General features: G+C 40.4%; 1 protein-coding gene across 1 annotated transcript in view; it reads right to left on the reverse strand.

The window, feature by feature from the left end:
• Positions 1 to 21,482, reverse strand: part of PDSS2 (decaprenyl diphosphate synthase subunit 2) — a 303,979-nt gene that overhangs the window by 83,455 nt on the left and 199,042 nt on the right. The gene's annotated exons all lie outside the window — the stretch shown is intronic.

The raw sequence follows: 21,482 nt of genomic DNA on the forward strand, positions 1-21,482 counted from the left end.
TCTGCCAATGAACTTAATTAGTCTAAATATATCCAATAGCTAGCACAGCTGACACATACCTATACATGAACCCAAGTCTGACTTTAGGCATATACCCCAGTGAGTAGAATGAACATACTATAAAGTAGTACCCAGCTGTGCTTTCCCAAATAACTCAATACCCCGTTTTTGCAATATCAGGGAAAATATGTTTATAAGTGTGAAAGAACATGTCAGTCCCACTCCACATATCTTAGATATTTTTTTTGGAGAGGTTTTTGCTATAAGGCATGTGTGCTCGCCAGACAGACAGAGAGAGACATAGAGACAGAAAGCGAGAAATCACTCCCCAGGGGGGATGGCCACGCTGCAATCCCTTCTCCCCCATTCTCCTCTCAGGATCCTGGGCACGCACGCACATGCAACAGGCGTGAGTTAAAGGCACCGGTCCGGGACGCAAACTGCGCTTGACTACGTGGGAGTCCAGTGACATAGCCATTACGCCAACTGCTGGTCCTGATCTTAGATATTTTTAATGAGAAGGATACTTTCAAAGTTCAGCAGAAGACTGGGCATTTTCTTTGTTTTTCTTTTTTGGGATGAATCCTTACATATTTGTCCCTTATCTCAGCCTTTGCTAAAGGGAAGACAAGACCTCAGACAACTTTGAGTACCCTTGGCAGGGTGGGGAAAGAAGTCTACAGGGTCAAGTCAGCTCTCGCTGGTCCTTTGGGAGGGGACATGCCCTAGGGGGGAATTCCTTGGGAGCAGAGAAAGATTTCCACCCAAAGTGAGGAGAGAAAGGGAGGTTGATTTAACAGCAGATGACAGCCTCCCCCAGAGATAACAACTAAACAGCCCAGATGTTGTGAAAGACCACATTGGCTGTTGTTTCCAGACAACCTAAATCATTCCACCCTAAATTCCTTTGCTTTGAAAGTCCCTAGGCACCATCCTTCAGGGCCATTTGGAACTGGTCTCTTTTCTTCCCTTGGAGAGTGACTAATACCCCTTTCCTATCCACTTACTCTCAGAGGCTGTATACTCTTTCACGGCCCATGATACAGATCACCCTAACAAAGTATTTCCTTCAATTATTGCTTTTAATTTAATTTAATTTTTATTATTATTATTATTATTATTTTTTTTTTGAGAGGTTTTTGCTATAGGGCACATGTGCTCACCAGAAAGACAGAGAGACAGAAAGCGAGAAATCATCCCCCAGGGGGGATGGCCATGCCACAATCCCTTCTCCTCCATTTTCCTCTCAGCATCTTGGGCACACACGCACACGCACCTGGCGTGAGTTTAAGCCACTGGGTCCAGGACTCTAACTGCAGTCGATTACATGGGATTCCAGCGACATAGCCATTACATCAACTGCTGGTCCCATTATTATTCTTATTTTCAGTTTGCTATAGGGCACATGCACTCACCAAAGACAGAGGGAGAGAAAGCGAGAAAGCAAGTCATTAGGTCAGGGATCTGAACCACCATCAGCTATGTGGGAGCCCAGTGCCCCAACCACATCACCTGCTGGCCTCAGATCTAAACATTTTAAAATCTCTTAAAACATTCTAGAAGTTTTCTAGAAAGGTTCTTCTGATCTGCACATAGACTAGCCAGATTGAGACTGCTTCCACTTGGTAAAATTATTATTGTTTTACTTGTAAAATTGATAGGTAAAGGGACCAGCAGATGGCGTAGTGGTTACATTGCTGGACTCCCACATAGTTGATGACTTAAAACTCACACCAGGTGGGTGTGGGTGTGTAGCCAAGATCCTGAGAGGAAAATCGAGGAGAAGGGATTGTGGCATGGCCATCCTCCCAGGGAGTGAGTGATTTCTCGCTTTATTTCTCTCTCTGTCTCTCTGGTGAGAGCATACACCCTATAGCAAAAATCTCTCTTAAAAAAATAAAAAAAAACATTGTTAGGTAAAAAGTGACATTTCTTTTCTTTATAATTTTTGCCAGAGGGCATGTGCGCTTGCCAGAGAGACACAGAAAAAGTGAGAAAGAGCAATAGAGGTAGAAAGTGGAAAGCAACCCCTCCCTATGGGGAGTACTCATGCCACAATCCTTTCTCCACTTCTCCCTCTTTTGAGGGTTTTGGTCATACAGGCTCATGTGCCAGGCCTTTTTCTCAAGTCCTGGGTTTGGAACTCCAGCCACTCTATCATCCATGTGTGATACAGCAGGCTTCACCAGCCCGTGGTGTTCATTTACAGTTGGGAAGTCAGACCGGCTAGGTTGAGATTTTTTTTTTGAGTTTTTTTTTTTTTTTTTTTTGCTATAGGGCACGTGCACTCACCAGACAGAGAGAGACAGCGAGATAGAAAGTGAGAAATCACCCCCCAGGGGGGATGGCCCCGCCGCAATCCCTTCTCCTCTTGGGATCTTGGGCACACACGCACACGCGCCCAGCGTGAATTTTAAGCCACCGGGTCCAGGACGTGAACCAAGGTCGACTACACGGGAGTCCAGCGATACAGCCATTACGCTAACTGCTGGTCCCACCTAGGTCGAGATTTTCAAGTACATGCCCAAAATCCCAACGGGAGAATGGAGAAGGGACTGCATCCAGGGAGGATGGTCACACCACAATCCCTTCTCTTTTATTCTCCTCTTGGGATTTTGGGCACACATGCACATATGCCCCAGCATGATTCTCTAACAACCAGGTCTGGGACTGAACTGAGAAGTCAGCCATGTGGGATCCAGCTGCCTTAACCTCTGTGCCAACTGCTGGCCCAATTGTATTCAACTGATAAAGACTCATTGAACTCCTTCTATGTGCCAGGTATTATTCTAGGTGCTCATGCCAGTGAGCGAAACCCAAAGCCTTGCTCTCACGGTGGCGGGGAAGTGGAGATTCTGGATGGGACACAGGTCTAGGACCTTTCCTATGCAGATCCAGCTTTGCCACCACCTGACCCTGGTACCACTCTTGACTACTGTTATGGATGAATGTACGTGTACCCCGGCTGCCCCCCAATTCATATATCAATGCCCTGATGCCTACTATGGCTGTATTTGGAGCAAAGAAGTCATTAAGGTTAAACAAGGTCATAAGGGTAGAGTCCTGATCCAATAGGATTAATGTCTTTATCTAGTGTTTTGTTATTTCTTACTTATTATTAGACACTAAAAAGCTCACATTTTCTTTCTCTGCTATGTGATCACACAGTGAGAAGCCAGCTATCAGCAAGCCAGAAAGAAAGCCCTCACCAGAAACCAACTGGCTGGAAACCTTAGTCTTGGTCTTATGGCCCCAGAACTGTGAAAGAATAAATCTCTGCTGTTTATGGCAACCCATGTTGACTAATACAGCTACTTATATAGCTTAGGATTCAATTGGCGATGTCTGAAAGCATATTTAAGACCAGCTGGTGGTGTGGTGATTAAGGCTGCTGGATTCCACATGGCCAACTGTGTGGCTTGTCCTGGGCTCAGAGGCTTAAAAAACACGCTGGGTGCATGTGTATGTGTGACTAAAATCCCAAAAGGAGGGAGAAATGGAAGAGAAGGGCTTGTTCTGTGACTATCCTCCGAGGGGATACTTTCTCACTGTTTCTTTTCTTTTATAAAGATTTATTTATTTTGGAACCAGCAGATAGCTTAATGGCTACGTTGCTGGACTCTCATGTAGTCGATCGCTGTTTGAGTCCCAGACCAGGTGGCTTAAACTCACGCTGGGCACGAGTGCGTGTGTGCCCATCCCCCTGGGGGGGTGATTTCTTGCTTTTGGTCTGTCTCTCCAAAACCTCTCAAAATTTATTTATTTATTTAATTCCATTTATTATTTTTTAATTTGACCAGAGAGAGAGAGAAAGGGAGAGTGAGAAAGCAAGCTGCCAGGCCTGGGACTCAAACCGCAGTCGGCCATGGGAATCCAGTGCCTTTAACCACACCACCTGCCTGCCCCTCTCACTCTTTCTCCCTCTCTGGTGAGCACATGTGCCTTCTGGCAAAATCATTTTTTTTTCTTCTGCAAAATCATTTTTAAAAAAGAAGCAAAGCAAGCACATGTGTACTGGTCCTTTCAACATCTTTCAACATGGTCTCAATGACCATCATGTTAACACACGGCCTTAAAACTTGTTGAAAAGATCTATATTCTGTATCTATATTTATTATATCTATATTTATCTTTATTACTACATTAAATCTATAAATATAGACCTACATTTATGTTTATTACTACATTACAAATCACCTTGAACAGTGGCATACAACAATAACAATTTTACCCTGCCCTCAGATTCTGTGAGATGGCAACTCAGGAGGGGCACAGCAAAGTGGCTTCTCTCTGCTCCATGTGTCCGAGGCCTTAGTTGCAAAGACTAGAAAAGCTGGGGCTGATTAAAGGGCTGGGGTGATTCAACTGCTTGGGAGATGAGACAGATGGGCTACGGAGTTACACTTCTGATAAGGAGGCTCGTCATTCATGTGTCAATCAGGTTCCTCTAGTATTGATAACTGGAGCACCTATTCAGGGTGCCTCCTTGCAGTTTCTCACAGCCGGGGGATGAAGCTCCAGGAAGGAGCATTTCTAAAGGCCTTCGATGATCGAGTCTGAGATGTTGCATTCTATCACTTCTGCCACCTTTTATTGTGAGGTGCTCATAAACCCTCTAAGGTTCTGGGGAAAGGGACATAGACCTCCAGTACTGGATGGGAGTTGACAGGAGGAGAGCCAGAGAATTTCCAGCCTTCTATTTTTGTTATTGTTATTGCTGTATTTTTAAAGACAGTGCTCGGGTGGGTGAGCACCTGCTTTTCTTTCTTTCTTTCTTTCTTTTTTTTTTTTCTTTTTGAGAGGTTTTTGCTATAGGGCATGTGCGCTCGCCAGAAAGAGAGACAGAGAGACAGAAAGCAAGAAATCACCCCCCCAGGGGGGTGGCCATGCTGCAATCCCTTCTCCTCCATTCTCTTCTCAGGATCTTGGGCACACATGCACACGTGCCCGGCATGAGTTTAAGCCACCGGGTCCGGGACTTGAATCGCAGTCGACTATGTGGGAGTCCAGTGACATAGCCATTACACCAACTGCTGGTCTGAGGTGCTCATGAGACCTCCAAGAGGACACATTGAGTAAGCAACGAAATACTGGGTCATTGGAAAAGTTGTGATGCATCTTTGCATAGAAAAACCGAAAAATATGTCACAACTTTTCCAATGACCCCATATTAAACTTTAGAGCTCAGGACTGTCTTGGGATGGAAATAAAAACTGGAACTCACCAGTGTACAGACAGACGGTAATTGAAGGCTTGGGCTTCATTTGCTGAACGGCTTATTCTTGTCCTTTGACCAGAATGCTATTCTATTAAGCAATTTACATGCTTAATAGTGATGTTTTATCTAGCAGGCATATAAACTGCCTTTTAAGATGTTTTGCTGTGATAGCTGCCAGTGAGTGACCTAGAGTACCTCCAAATGCTGCACAAATTCAATGTAAATATCTAACAAGGACATTCACTAACCAGACCCACTCCAAACTTGGGGATCTACTTAATCGACAGTGCCGTTGTGCATGTTAAGCTTTCTTAGTCATCAATATCTTTTCTGTCTTCTTAATATCTGTATCAACCTTCACTTTACCCCTTTTGAACATTTCATCTAATACCCCTACATTTGATTTAAAATGTTTACTTCACAATACATTTGCTGCCTTTGAACTCCTTTTAAATAGAAACATTTTGTGGATTAGAAAATATATAGTACTCTTTCTTTTTTTTAAGAGATTTTTCTTATAGGGCATGTGTACTCACTGCAGAGAAAGAGAGAAAGTGAGAAATCACCCCCCGGGGGGATGGCCACATTACAATCCCTCCTTCTCCATTCTCCTCTCAGGATCTTGGGTACCCACGCACATGTGCCTGGCGTGAGCCTCAAGCTTCTGCATCCAGTACTCAAACTACAGTCTACCATGTGGGAGTCCAGCACTTTAACTGCTATGCCACCTGTTGGCCCCAGTACGTTTTTTTTTTTTTTAAGAGCGATTTTTGCTATAGGGCACATGCACTCGGTAGAGAGACAGAGAGACAGAGAGAAAGAATGTGAGAAATCACCCCCCAGGTAGAAAGGCCACACTGCAATTCCTTCTCCTCCAGTCTCCTCTCAGGATTTTGGAAATGCACACATGCCTGGTGTGAGTTTTGAAGCCACCGGATCTAGGACTCGAACTGCGGTTGACCACATCGGAGTCCAGCAATGTAACCATTATACCATCTGCTAGTCCTGGCCCCGGTACTATTTCTTAAAGGTAGTGGTGAGTTGGGACCAGCAGTTAGTGTAATGGTTATGTCGCTGGACTCCCACGTAGTTGACCGCGGTTCGAGTCCCAGACCTGGCGGCTTAAACTCATGCCGGGCGTGTGTGTGTGCATGCCCAAGATCCCGAGAGGAGAATGGAGGAGAAGGGATTGTGGTGTGGCCATCCCTCCTGGGGGGTGATTACTTGCTTTCTGTCTCTCTGTCTCTGTCTGTCTGGCGAGCGCACGTGCCCTATAGCAAAAACCTCTCCAAAAAAAAAAAAAAAAAGGTGGTGGTGAGTACCTAGGTATTTTATTTTTATCCTTTAAACTATATACATCTGTCATATATTTTTATACACTGGATATGTTTTATAATTAAAATAGCCATTTAAAATATTCTCAATAGTTTTAAAATCTAAGTAAATTCAACATTTTAATTTGCAACAAATGATTTGAGACTGTCTATGTTATGAAAAAAGAACTAGTAAAATTATAGGTATTTATTGTCATCACCACCAGCATCTTCAAAGTCTTGGATCTGTGAGTGATAAAACCTTGAACAGATGCCAAGCAAACAATAAAACATGACATGGCGTGTTTTATTAGCTCATTAATACATGCCTTGGGTACAATGTGAGGGACAGGTTGTGAGTAAATGGACCAATGAACTATACCCTAGAGTATCTTAATGCTTTTATACAGCACTCACTGTTTCACTTTTAAATCTCTTAAAATGTGTATTTTTTTAAAAAACAGCATTTAATATGTATATATACTTGGGATGGTTTTAACTTCAAAGAAATGAAAACGAAATTTTCCCCTTTCTAATCTACAAAAATAAAGCTTTCACTATGAACTCCTTTCTACTTTGGTAGGTTAATTGGTTTCTTTAAACTCAAATATACTGATTCTCTCCAGTCAACCTCCTCTGCACACTTCCATCCATTTTGACAGGAATGGTTTGCAGAGCCCCGGATCGTCCATCTCTACTCCTCTGTGCTCCTGTCTTCATGCATGTACAATAATGTTACATATAAACACTGTGGTCATCTCTGGCTGCTGCAGGATGGACTGCCATCATGGACACAATATCCAGACCAGGAAGTTCATGACCAACTGATTACTTCAGTGGAAGTAAATGGCCATCAACGGTACCTACTATGGTTTGGGTGCTGTTTGTTAAATAGAAATTACAGGAGGCCACTATTTTGGACTAAGCTCCTATTCTTGGTACCAGTAGGCAGGCCAAAATGGAGTCACTCAAGTTAAAATGTCACATCAAACTACAACTTTAAGGAAGCCAGCAGATCCAAAAGTAGACCAGCTTTTCCTGAAAACAGGAAATTCCAGTCTACTTAGGTCAGCACTACAAGGAAATCACTTAGACACATCTAGTGTTTTCCTCAGAAATGTGCACCTGAAATACCTCAAGATGCTACCTAAATTCATTGGACATTCTTGTCTGATGAACCTTCTATTGTCCAAATATATTCCTCTTTTACCTTCCTCTTCTTCTTTTTTTTTTTAGAGAGATTTTATTGCTATAGGGTATGTGTGCTCACTGGCGAGGCAAAGACAGACGGAAAAACAGAAAGTGAGAAATCACTCCTCGGGGGGATGATCATGCTGCAATCCCTTCTCCATTCTCCTCTCATGATTTTAGGCACACACACACACACACACACACACACACACACACACCCCTGGCATTAGTTTTAAGCCAAGGGGTCTGGGATTCAAACTGAGGTTGACTACATGGGAGTCCAGCAACATAACCATTATGCCATCTGCTGGTACCTTCTCCTTTACCTTCTAGACTCACTGTCTCCACACTTTTGTTTAAGATTAAACAAAATGACTCCACGTAACAAAGAGATTATCCTGCTCCCCTTATCATAGAATTAAGTCAATCACCACTGTGGAAGATTTCTTGCTACTCCACCCTTCCATTTATGACTTCTGCCTTTAAAATGATTCTGAAATCTGTAAGAACTTCATACACATTTTTTAAGGCAACTTGGATTTTGTGATGTCTGGGCTACTGTCCTAGCCCTTGCCCCAATAAACCTTTGTCTTTACTTCGTCTCAGCCTCAGGTTTGTCTTCCAAAGTTTCACATACGCTGCAAGCTTGGTCCCCGGGGCACAAGTGTTGAGAGGTGGTGAACCTTTAGAAGACGGGGTCTACTGGCCAGAGTTTATAACATGGGGGCACTGCCCTCACGGATAGGCTGATGCTGTTTTGCAAGAGGGAGTGAATTCTTGCCCTTGCTCCATGAGAGCAAGGTGTTATGAAAGTAAGATGGCTGCCTACAGGTCACTCTCTCTCTCTTTGCACGTACCCACTGACCTTTCTGCCATGGTGTGATGTAGCAGACTCACTGACCTTTCCACTTCTTTCCACCATGGTGCTATGTAGCAGAGACAGCCAGATGCCAGTACCACACATTTGAACTTTCCAACCACTGGAATTGTAAGCCAAATAAACCTTCATTCATTTTTTTTTTTTTTTGGAGAGGTTTTTGCCATAGGGCTTGTGCACTCGCCAGACAGACAGAAAGAGACAAAGAGATAGAAAGCGAGAAATCACCCCCCAGGGAGGATGGCCATGCCACAATCCCTTCTCCTCCATTCTCCTCTCTGGATCTTGGGCATGCATGCACATGTGCCCACCGGGTCTGGGACTCGAACCGCGGTCGACTACGTGGGAGTTCAGTGACATAGCCATTATGCTAACTGCTGGTCCCAACATTCATTCTTTATAAATCACCCAATCTCAGGTATTTTTGTTTAGTAACACAAAAATAGACTAAAACAGAAATCCAGAGAAAACAGACCAAAATGTACAAAAGTACACTGGATATTATCTTTGTTTCTGGATTCAGAACTCCCAGTGGTGGGGGCAAGACAACTGGCTTTGACATGATTCAAGATTCTTTGGATTATGCAAAGAAAAATGAATTCAAATGCAGACTTACAAGACACGGCCTGTATGAGGAGGAAAAAAGGACTCAAGGAAACAGTGAAAGGAGCACAAGAACAGAATGAAGAAAGTCTGAGAGACTGCAAAGGCCAATGTTGGCACTGGCGAAAGGAAGTAGTAAAGACTTTGCAATGATTGTGTTTGCAGTAGTCGTGCATACTTTTCACAAAAGTATTCATCAAGCACAAAAACTAAAATTAAAAATTTTAAAATACTGTAGTGCTTCAGGAACAACCTTGACATGGCTTCCCTGAAACTCCAAGTTCCAAACCTTTGCTTCTCCAATCTGGGAGGACTCACGTCTAGTTACTTAATGGTTCCCAGATGTCTACGGGAGGGCTGGGATCTTTAGACTACAAGCTTTAGTTAAACTCCTCAAACCAGCTCTCTAAGACTGATTCGGCCTAGACCCTTAGGCCTCCATATATGTCTGATTCTAGTTCTAGTGACCCCCAAATTCAGTGACTTTGAACAGCAATCATTCATGATTATGCTCATGCCTTTGGATCAGCGGGGATTCAGCCAATCTGGACTGGTCACTGATTCTCACTGAATGTCTCTGGGTTGGCCGGAGAGGCTCTGCTCCAACTGTCTCTCATTCTTCCTGGAGCAGCAGGCTAGTCAGGGTATGTTTTCCTCATGGTGATGGTAGAGGCCCAAGAGAGCATCCTACTGGTCTAAGCGAGTCAAATGGCTAAGCCCAGAGTTGAAAGGCATGTAAGTACACCCTCCCCACCATGGTTATGTGTCAAAGGACAGGGATGTGTACATTAGTTGTCTATTGCTGCATTAGAAAGTATCTCAAACTTAGTGGCTTAAAGTAACAATAAACATTTATTGTGTCTCACAAATTTTGAGGGTCAGGAGTTCAGCAGTTGGTGGTTCTAGCTTGGAGCCTCTCATGAAAGACTAGACATGCTATCTTATGTTAAGGGATGAACCTCTTCAAATATCCTACACATCTAATTATTGTGTATGACATTTTAAACCATATTTTTGTGCAATGCAATACACTTTATGGGAAAATGCTGTTTAGAGGGTACTTAGCATGAAAAATAAAAGACTGTGATATATAAAGAACACATTAAAAGATGGCAAACATTGACTCAATTCCACAAAATACACAGTAAGAAAATAAGCCAGGAGACATCAACTGTAAATCACTTAAGTCGAGAGGTAGGATGCCTACTGAACTCCTGGGTCCTTGCCCTGCACTTGTCTCCACTGCCAACACTCCTGTCTGCTGCTTCACACCTGTTTTATTTCAATGCTTTTCCAGCTGGTCTCTCTGCTTCTAATTTTGTTGGCTTCCAATTTATCCTATTCACAGCTTCTACAGTAATCTATATCAAAGATTTCTTTATTGTATAAGACCCTACAGTGATTTTTTACTACTTCCTATTTTAAATCCAAATTCCCCAATACAAATGTTGAGATCTATCCACTGATTTATCTTTTTTTTTTTTTTTTTGAGAGGTTTTTGCTATAGGGCATGTGCACTCACCAGAAAGACAGAGAGAGACAGGGAGACAGAAAGCGAGAGATTACCCCCCGGGGGGATGGCCACGCCACAGTCCCTTCTCCTCCATTCTCCTCTCGGGATCTTGGGCACACACGTGCATGCACCCAGCGTGAGTTTAAGCCACTAGATCTGGGACTCAAACCACAGTCGACTACATGGGAGTCCAGTGACGTAGCCATTACGTCATCTGCTGGTACCCCACTGATTTATCTTTTTAAAGATCACCCCAGCAAGCTTCAGCTTCAGTTATACCTTTGTCTCCATGTCAGTTTTCAATGCATACATGATTGACTGGTTGAGCACAGCTGCCAGCACATAATACTTCCTTCAAGAAGCCCCCTCTAAAACACCATAAAATTTTTAAAGTTTATTTATTTATTACTTCCATGAGAGAAAAAGAAAGATAGAGAGCCAACCCCAATGGGGTCCATATGCCATGATCCACTCCCCGTCTCAGCCAGTTTGGAAAACAGGCAAGTGTGTATGCCCCATGTGCTCAGGGAGCTTATAGGATACAAAGCAAGAACCTTTGCCATACGGGTCCAGTTGTATTGCTGCTGAGCTATCACATGGCCTTACACTGTGGATTCTTTATTTTTGTTTGTTTAGTTTTGATATACAGCACGTGTACTCGTTGAAGAGAGAGAGAGAGCAAGAAAATGAGAAATCACCCTCCAGGGAGACTGGCCACATCACAATCCCTTCTACTCCCTTCTTTGGGGATACTGGTCATGCCCACACACGCACCCAGTGTGTTTTTGTAGTCCCTGGGTCCTGGACTTGAGCTGCAGAGTTGGACATGTGGGTTTAGCTGTGTTAACTTCTGTGCCACCTGCCGGCCCCCTCAATCCACTGTTATAGGAATTCTACTCTCATTTTCTTCTGGACAATCAAGTGAAAACCTCTGGTGTCATTTTTGGTTTCTTATTCCCATGACTGAAGTACTCAATAGATGTACTGAAACACTTAATGTATGTAAATGCAGGAACCCTAAATCCTAGAGGTAAACATGACCTATTCCACAGAAGTCACCCAGATGTCCAGCAGACAAACACATTGGTTTATTTAACTTATGGAAGGCACTGATGGGCATTTGGTGGAGACTGAGCCTCACTGTGGTGCAGCTAGCAGGTTTTTTTTTTTTTTTGTAGAGGTTTTTGCTATAGGGTGCGTGCGCTCGCCAGACAGACAGAGAGAGACAGAGAGATAGAAAACGAGAAATCGCCCCCCAGGGGGGAATGGCCACGCCACAATCCCTTCTCCTCCATTCTCCTCTCAGGATCCTGGGCACGCACGTACACGCACCCGGCGCGAGTTTAAGCCACCAGGTCCGGGACTCGAACCACGGTCGACTATGTGGGAGTCCAGCGACATAGCCATTACGCCAACTGCTATTATGCTAACTGCTGGTCCCTAGTCATTATGCTAACTGCTGGTCCCTAGTCCAGCGACATAGCCATTACGCCAACTGCTGGCCCCTGGAGTGGCTATGTTACTATCAGGTAAAGTAGATATCAGAGAAAAGAATATGGAGTATTGTGATGGATAAAAAGGGGTCAGGCAGTAATGATAAAGAATCACATCATCAAGAAAACATAATGATTCTAAGGTTAATAGACCTAATAGAACTTTGAAATACATAAAGAAAAAATTGATAGAACTGCAACAGAAATAGAAAAATCCACAGTTATAGTCAGAGACTTTAATACCCTTTCCTTAGTACTAACAGAACAAGGAGTATGAAAATAATTACAGAGGTAGGAAACTTTAATGACACTATTGACTAAAATGACTGAATTGATAATTATAGGACACTCTATAAACAATATCAGAATATATATATCCTTTCTAAATGAACATGAAACATTTGCCAAGATAGATTGTATCTAGGTCATAAAACTACTCTCAATAAATTAAAAACAATTCAAGTCATACAACATATGTTCTCTGAATACTATAATATTATAAATCAATAACAAAATCGTCCAAAATCTGAAAACAAAATGATAAACTTTTAAATCATGAGTCACAAGAAAAAAACTGAAAGAGAAATTAGTAAGTTGTTTGAACTAAATAAAGATGAAAAAACACATAATGAAAATTTGTGAGAGGGCACCAGAGTAGCATTTACAGGGAGATTAATTAAACTAAAAGCCAAATTAAAAAAAAAAAAAAAAGGAAAGTCTCAAGTTAATGATTGTAAGAAAAAAAGAGAAACTTATGGGCAGCCTGTGGCCTGGTGATTAAGGTGGCCAGATCCTGCATGGTCCATCCAGTGACTCAAAAAACCTCCAAAATCCTGAAAAGAGGGTGAGATGGAGCGGATGGGATTGCAGTCTGACCATTTCCCATGAGGGGCACTTTTTTGCTTTCCTTTTCTCTCCAGCTAGCTCAAGTGCCCTCTGGCAAAATTAAAAGAAAAGCCCCTAAAGTTCCAGCTTAAAAAAAAAACTAGAAAGAAGAAGAAAAAATAAAACCAAGAGAAAAGAAATAATAAAACTCAGAGTGAAAATCAGTGTACTAAAAAGGAGAAAAAGAAAATGTCAATGAAACCGAAAGTTGGTCCTTTGAGACTAATAGCATTGTTAAACCTCTAGTTAAAAAAAAAAAAAAGGATACAAACTGCCAAATTAGAAACAAGAAGTGACATGATTACAAATCGATTGTAGATATTACAATAACAAGAAAAGATTATGAAGAGCTTTATGCCGATAAATTTGACAATTTAGACAAAATAGACACATTTCTTGCAATATACAAAGTATGAAAGTTCACTTTAAAAATACAAAACCAACTGTTACAGCAATCGAATTTGTAATAAAAACCAAAAACACAAAACCTCTTCTACAAAGAAAGGTCTAGGTGGCTTAATTGATAAACCCATCAAATGCTTAAGAAGGAAATAATACTAATTCTACATAAATTATTTCAGAAAATGAAAAAGGAGGACACAATTCTCAACTCATTCTGAGACCAGCATTACCTTGATACCCACAATGAAGACATCATAATGTACTGAAAATAACAGATCGATATCCTTCATTAAACAAGGATGACAACAACTACAAGATCTTAGCATCTCAAATTCAACTATACATAGAAAGGAGACTGGATCATGATCAAGTGAGATTTATTCTGGGGATGTGATACTGGTTTAATATTTAAAAATCAATTAATTAATTTACCATATTAACAGACTACAAAAGAAGAGCCCCAAAGGGAAAACAAAGACAAAAAAACAACTAAAAAAGACATGATCATCTCAATACAGACAAAAAAATCATCAAAGTCTGACAGTAACTCCTAATTTTTGTTGCACCCCGGTCGCGAATTCCCAAAAGACCAAGGAGCTGATTCTGATGTAAGCACACAAGGATCGCTTTTATTCAGGCTTGAGCCAGGACTCCCAATCTCACCAGCACAGCGGGTCAGAGTTGAGAACCCTGCGTGTTAGTTGGGCTGGGTTTTTATTTGGCTGTTGGCAGGGAGGTCGAGGGGCACTGAGGAATGCACTCAGGTGGCTATACATTGGCTGTAGATTTTAAGAAGCATAGTTGTCTTTTACTGATTGGCAAGAAAGTTACTTCAGATCTCTGAGATTTCCTTGTTTTTATTTTTTATTTTTTTATTTTTTATTATTGGTCAGCCCTGGTGGGGTGATGGTCTTATGACCTTCTCTTATGTGATTAGCTCGCCTCCTTGAAATGGCACCAATTCTCAGCAAGGTGGGTCTAACAAAATGAAGTCACCCCATAAAAAAATGGAGTCACTCTGGTCCTTCATTTTAAACTTTCAGAAAATTAGGACTATAATTAAACTTCTTAATCAAGAACCTCTACAAAAACAAAAGGTAAAACAATGAAAAGTACCCCAAATCAAAAACCAAACATCCTATTAAATGATGAACACTGTACTATTTTCCTTCTAGTATTAAGAATTAGTAAGGGCCAGTAGATGGCATAGTAGTTACATTGCTAGACTGTCACATGGCGGACGGTGGTATGAGTCAAAGACCTGGAGGCTTGAAACTCATGTCTGGCACATGTGCACGCGTGCCCAAGATTCCGGGAGGAGAATGGAGGAGAAGGGATTGTGGCATGGCCATTTCCCCCTAGGGAGTGATTTCTCACTTTCCCTCTCACTGTCTCTGTCTCTTTTTCTCTCCCACTAGCACACATGCCCTAAAGGCAAAAATCTCTAAAAAAGAGAACAAGCAAGCATATACATTTAAAAAAAAGAATTATTTATTTTATTTATTTTTATTATTTTTTAAGTTGCTATAGTCATCAAGAGAGAGGGAACGTGAGAAAGCAAAGCTGCCAAGTCTGGGATTTGAACCATACTAGGCCATGTGAGAGCCCAGTGCCAAAAACAGCACACCACCTGCTGGCCCCAGAATATTCATTTTTACCACTTCATTATTGTATTGTAGGGTATAGTCATTAGGTTTTGTTATTTTATTTTACCCTATATACAAGTTAGTAAGTTAGCTGTTGCCGTTTCCTGGATTCTAACAAAAGCCATGAGGTTTCTGTGTCAGAGGCAAAGGTACTAGTCCTGGCACAATAAGCAGCATGTACATCAACACACTTGCACTGGTTACCCTTGTCCCAAGTTCTGCAGAGGCAATGCACTGGGCTCAGACGGAAGCCATGCCTTCAGCAGATCTGTTACAGCTGAAGAACACTGAGTTTGGGGATGTACTGCTTTTGTAGCAAACAGTAAACAAGCCCACTCTTTGTTTAGAGAGAAATGCTGCCTCATCTCTCAAGGTAACTAGTTGCAAAGGCAACTCTGAAAAACGATCTGGGTAAAGAGTGAACACAGTCTGGCAGTCTTAACACACACAGAAAGTTGTGAAGGAGTGAAGAGGCCTAAGAAAGATCATCTTTCCTGATATTACCCTGTATAATAAGACAAGAAAAAGAAATAAAAAGCATCTGCTGGGGTGTTGGGAAAGTCATACATAATGTGTTCTTCTACGCAAAAATACATCATGACTTTCCCAACAACCCAATAGTTTGGAAAGGAAGATGGAAAACTATTTTTATTCGCAGATGCCATGACAGTCCATGTATAAATCCCATATTATCTTAAAAAAAAAAGCTATTAAAATTAGTAAGCCTGTTTAGGGCTAGTCCCATGACCAGGTGGTTAAGACCGCCAGATCTCACTTGGAGGACATATGCTGGGCGCACATGAATATGTGCCCAAAATGTGAGTTTAGCAAAGTTTGTAGATTGTAAGATAAATACACAAAACTCAGCTGTATTTCTATATATTAGCAAGTACTTGAAAATTGGCATAAAAATACCACTTCTATTAACATAAAAATAAATGCTTATGGATAAATCTAAGAAAAGATGTATAAGATTTATATCCTGAAAACTACAAAACACTGCTGAAATAAATTATGAAATAATAATAAAAATTAAATGAAATAATTCTTTACCAAAAATAAAAATCAACTCATAGATATGATGCCAAACCACCTAATTAAAATGGACAAAATGTTTGAATAGACTCTTCACCAAAGAAGACATACCAATGGGAAACAGGCACATGAAAAGATGCTCAACATTATTATTCATTAGGGAAATGCAAATTAATTCCATGGTGAGAAACAACTACACATATATTAGAATGGCTAAGATACAAGAGACTGATCATACTAAATTTTTGCAAAGAAATGGAGCAACTGGAACTCTTGTACACTGATAATAATTATGTAAAATAGTAAATCATTTTGAGGTGAAAACTGGTTTAGAAGTTTCTTAAAATGGTAAACAAAAAACTGTAATATAATCCATCAATTGCACCCTTAGGTCTCTATCCAAAAGAAATGAATATGTGTGACTACTTCCAGGTATCCACCCAAGAAAAATAAAAGTATATGTTTATATACATTATCTATATATGAATGTTCATAGTAGTTTTATTTGTAATAGTCTCGAAAATCCCAAATGTCAATCAAGAGGTGAATGGATTAACAGATTGTGGTATTCCTCATTATTATCTATTGGATTATAATGTTGTATGTTTTGGCCCCTACGACCACTCCTAGGTTTTCTAATTTATCAGGATGACTCATGATATTCCGCATGTAGTTGAATTCACAGTAATGATTTTTTTTTTTTTAAAGCAAAGCGGGTACAAAACAAAACCAGCAAAAGGAAGATGTTCCATAGGATAAAATCTGGAGGAAACCATGTACAACTTTACAAGAGTCACTCAGAGGAGTCACATGGGAAATGCTTAATCCCTCCAACAACGAGTTGTGATAACATGTATGAAATGCTGTCTACCACAGGAATTCATTGAAGATTCAGTGCTTAGGGTTTGTATTGGGCCTGGTCACATAGGTACCCTCTGCCTGGCATGTACCCGCATTTCAGACTCCATGAAAGAAAGTAGGTATTCAGCATAAACCACACTGTTTGCAGTGCGGTTTTGATACCATGAACCATTCTCTTTTTTTATTTTTAATTTTTTAAAGGTTTTTGTCATAGGGCACATGTGTTTGATGGAGGGAAAGTGAGAAATCATCCCCCAGGGGGTATGACCATGCCTTAATCTCTTCAATGCACACATGCACACACACCTGGGTGATTTTAAAGCCATTGGGTCCAGGACTTGAACTGCAATTAACCATGTGGGAGTCCAGAGCCTTAACCATTACACCACCTGCTAGCCCCACTGTGAACACTTTTTATTCATTACAGATAGGTGAAAACAGTCCTAAAATTCAAGTGTCTAGATGTCAGTCAAGGGCCAACCTTACAAGAAGACTTTTCTATGGATTATAATCCTTTTTTTTTTTTTTTTGCACAAGAAGTATACTGAAAATATTCTTAGGTTTTGAGTCAAGAATCTTACTTTCAGTAATTTTTTTTCCTTAATAGTATAAAATGGAGCAAAGTTATATAGACTGACATCACAATATGGTTTAAATTAGTAAAAAAAAAAAAAAAAAAAAAAAGGTAACAAGGTAAGAGTCCAAAAGCTGTGGAGTGGTTCAGTAACTTATGGTACAGTAGTGTAAAGAAATATTAATAGCCATTAAAATTATACTTTTGAAGACTTTTAATGATAACAGTTATGCTAGGAAGTAAGTCAAGATACAAAATTTTATATACAGTAATAAAAATGGGAGAACTACATTATAAAATCTAAAAAAAAATACTAAAATATAACCATGATTCACTTCTGCAAGATGGCATTATAATTTTTTCTTTCCTCTTGATCTTTTTCTGTTTTTCTCAGTTTTTATTTAACAACATATATTTGATTTTCTAATCAGAAAATAAGTTATAAGAATTATGTTAAAAGATTTTAGATTTACAGGCCTGTGAATCCAAAGCCAGTTTTGTTAAAATGAAACTATTTAGTGAGGACAGTTCAGTAATATATATGTAATGTATAAGAAAGCTTGGGGGCCAGCAGATGGCATGGTGATTAAGGGCACTGGACTACCACATGGCCGACTGTGGTTTGGGTCCCAGATCTGGTGGCTTGCTTTCTCATTTTCTCTCTCTCTCACTTTGTCCCTCTCTGGTCAAATTAAAATAAATAAACAAATAATAAATAAATAAATAAATAAATAAAGTTAAATAAAATAATTCTTTAGAAAAAAGAAAGAAAGCTTAACTGGGAAGAGACCATTTATAATGTATTTTTTCTAATTGAAATGCTTCTTTCTTCAGTTAGCTAACATTAAAAAAAAAACAAGGGAGATACTTTCTTATAAAAGCTAAATAAATCATAATGGCTAACTTATTTTACAGAAGAAACGGTTTACAAACTAGCCTTTGCAAAAATAAAGATATTTTTCAATGAACAGAACAAAGGATGAATTTCCACAATTACTTATGCTTACATGATCACAATTTCCTTATAATCTCTTAAGTATTAGCAATATATCACATGCATTTTCATAGATTTCTGGAAAATTAGAAGGTGATTTTTAACAAATCCAGTTCCAATTCCCTTTGTTTGCTTTAATGTAACTACCCTGTTCAGATGGTTATTACTCCAAAAAAAGCTATTTTCCTACTACCCAGCTTCTTCATCACTGCCTTAAGTTGCTATATAGAAAACAGACCCCTATTGTACCTTCTTATCCCTAGAGAGATGAAATGGTTTGCAGCTTCTTTTAAACCACAAAGCAATTCTTTTGTGTATTGAGTTGGCCCCAGGCTACGGAGGTTGTGCAACAGAAATCCACAGAGTGGGCCTCACTTCCCACAGGTCCTGCACTGCACTGGTGGCCTCTTCCCAGTCATGCCAGAACATGAAAACCTTGAAGATGCTCCATGTGGGGGAAGTGCTCTCTGCCTCTACAGCGATTCCTGGGCTAAGTTAGAAAGACCAAATTCTGTGTACGGTATTCTCGACTGGGCTGGACTGAGGTGTGTATCATGCTGGGTAAAGTCTCTTTACAATCTAAATGATGTACAGCAATTGAATGTATAAATAATAATAAAAATAAAATAAATGAATAAATAAATAAATTAAAATAAAAAGGAAAAACCAAAAAGCTATTATAATGCCAAGTGCACTCAAGCCAAAAAAAAAAAAAAAAAAGCATCCAAATTTTTTTAGTTAGGAAGGGAAATGTGGTCAACCTAAATTGGACCTGGGATGCAAAAGAAGACAGCAAAGTGTACTCCCACTGCTGTGGTTCAACTAGGCCTTTTTGTTTCCATTATTAAAAATAAAGCCTCTTTAAATGGTTTGGCTATATTCAAATTTTAACTGCTTAATAAAGGGCTCAAGGGCTTTAAAGGATCATTTTGAGAGGTGGTAGAGAAAAAGAATGGATGAATGAAGCAATGATGCAGATTCGTTGAGAAAAATTTATTAGTTAATGCAAGTCAGCAATAAGTTCTCACAGAGTGGAGGTTCAGGTAGGATCAAGAATCCCTAGGGGAATTTGCTGCTTCCTCTTTTCTCTTTCCCAAGAAGACACAGATTATATTAGAAAAAGCTTGGGACTTAGAGTACAAAAAAGAAAGAAAGAAAGAAAGAAAGAAACAACTTGGGTTCAGAGTAGGGCAGTCAAACAGTAACAAATGAAAAATTTCAGACATGGGCCAACTGGTGGCGTGGTGGTTAAGACAGCTGGATCCCACATGGCTGACTTCCTGGTTCGAATCTCAGACCCTGCAGCTTGAAAAACACACCATGGATGAGTGTGCCCAAAAGCCCAAGCAGAGAATGGAGGAGAAGGTACTTTGGTAAGGCTATCTCTCTTGGGGATGATTTCTTACTTTCCCTCTTTCTCTGTTTCTCTCTCAGGAGTGCACATGACCTAGTCAAAAAAAAAAAAAAAAAAAAAGGGGGGGGGATATCAGATCCAATGCTTTCCTGACATTTGTCATCTCTGCTTTTCCTCTACACGGTGGAAATACCAAAAAAAGGTAGCCTTTTCACCGCAGGTGGTCATAAACAAAAAAAGTACAAACAAACCATAAAGTGCTACCTAAGTGTTTATTATTGTTGCTGTGAGGTTCACCTGTCATTGATATTTTATGTATATTTTCAATTTATAATGGAACTAAGTTGAACATCTTGGAAATATTTCAAGGGAAACAATGTCTCCATTGCCTGAAAAAGTTATAGTAATCAGGTTTCACTAAGGATCAGAGACCATAGAATAAGACCTTAAGAGTTGTTTTTTTTTTTTTTTTAAGAGGTTTTTGCTATAGGGCATGTGTGCTCGACAGACAGAGAGAGACAGAGAGACAGAAAGCGAGAAATCACCCCCACCCTGGGGGGGATGGCCATGCTGCAATCCCTTCTCCTCCATTCTCCTCTCGGGACCTTGGGGGCACACACGCACATGCGCCTGGCTTGAGATTTAAGCCACTGGGTCCGGGATGTGAACCGCAGTCAACTAACTACGTGGGAACCCAGCGACATAGCCATTACACTAACTGCTGGTCCCAAGAGCCTTAAAAGCCTGGGCTCTTGAGTTCCAATCTCAGCTAACAAGTCATGTGATATTGGGGAAAATGACATAATCTTTTCTAAATCTCGGTATTCTCATCAATAAAATCCTGATGTAATATCTACATCTCAGAATTTCTGTGATGGTTAAATGGAGAAACAAGAACAAATCATTCACCACAGCGTTACCTGCTTGGCTACTCACATCTTCATCATACTATACACAGGAGCTTTTCTGTGAGTGGAACTAGACCCAAAGTCACCCATTTTACAATCTGATACTAACCCTCAGCCACAGTACTGAGCCATGCTTGTCTTGGAAACCCCTGCAAAGAAGGGGTCTACCGTGGTCATACATAGCCCACCTCCCAATGTGTGTGCTTAGGTGAGGTTAGATACACCTCCTGGGAATTGGGGTGCTCCAAACCAAAGGTTAGCAGATGTCCAACATGCAATTCTTCATATTTCACTAACCATTCTCTCAACTATCTGGAGTCCCTGGGTTATACTTACACATTTGAAATTTCTTATCCAAGTCACTCATGCCCTATGTTTCACTTTTAGCAAAATTCGTCTTTCTTTTTTCAAATGGAAATGTCAAAAAGCAAGCTTAAGAGGTGCATACATGCATATTTTTTCTAATTTGGAGCTGAGTGAAGTCTTGCTATTACAGAAGCTAATACAGAAATTAGAATAATGAAACACTCATATAGGAGACCTTATAATAGTCCATACCATGTTAAATGATGGTGGTAGTCAATGAAGCAATTACTTCACATCTAATATCCTGCT

Source organism: Tupaia chinensis, unplaced genomic scaffold, assembly GCF_000334495.1.
Source record: "Tupaia chinensis unplaced genomic scaffold, TupChi_1.0 Scaffold000527_1, whole genome shotgun sequence".
NCBI classification, from domain to species: Eukaryota; Metazoa; Chordata; class Mammalia; order Scandentia; family Tupaiidae; genus Tupaia; species Tupaia belangeri.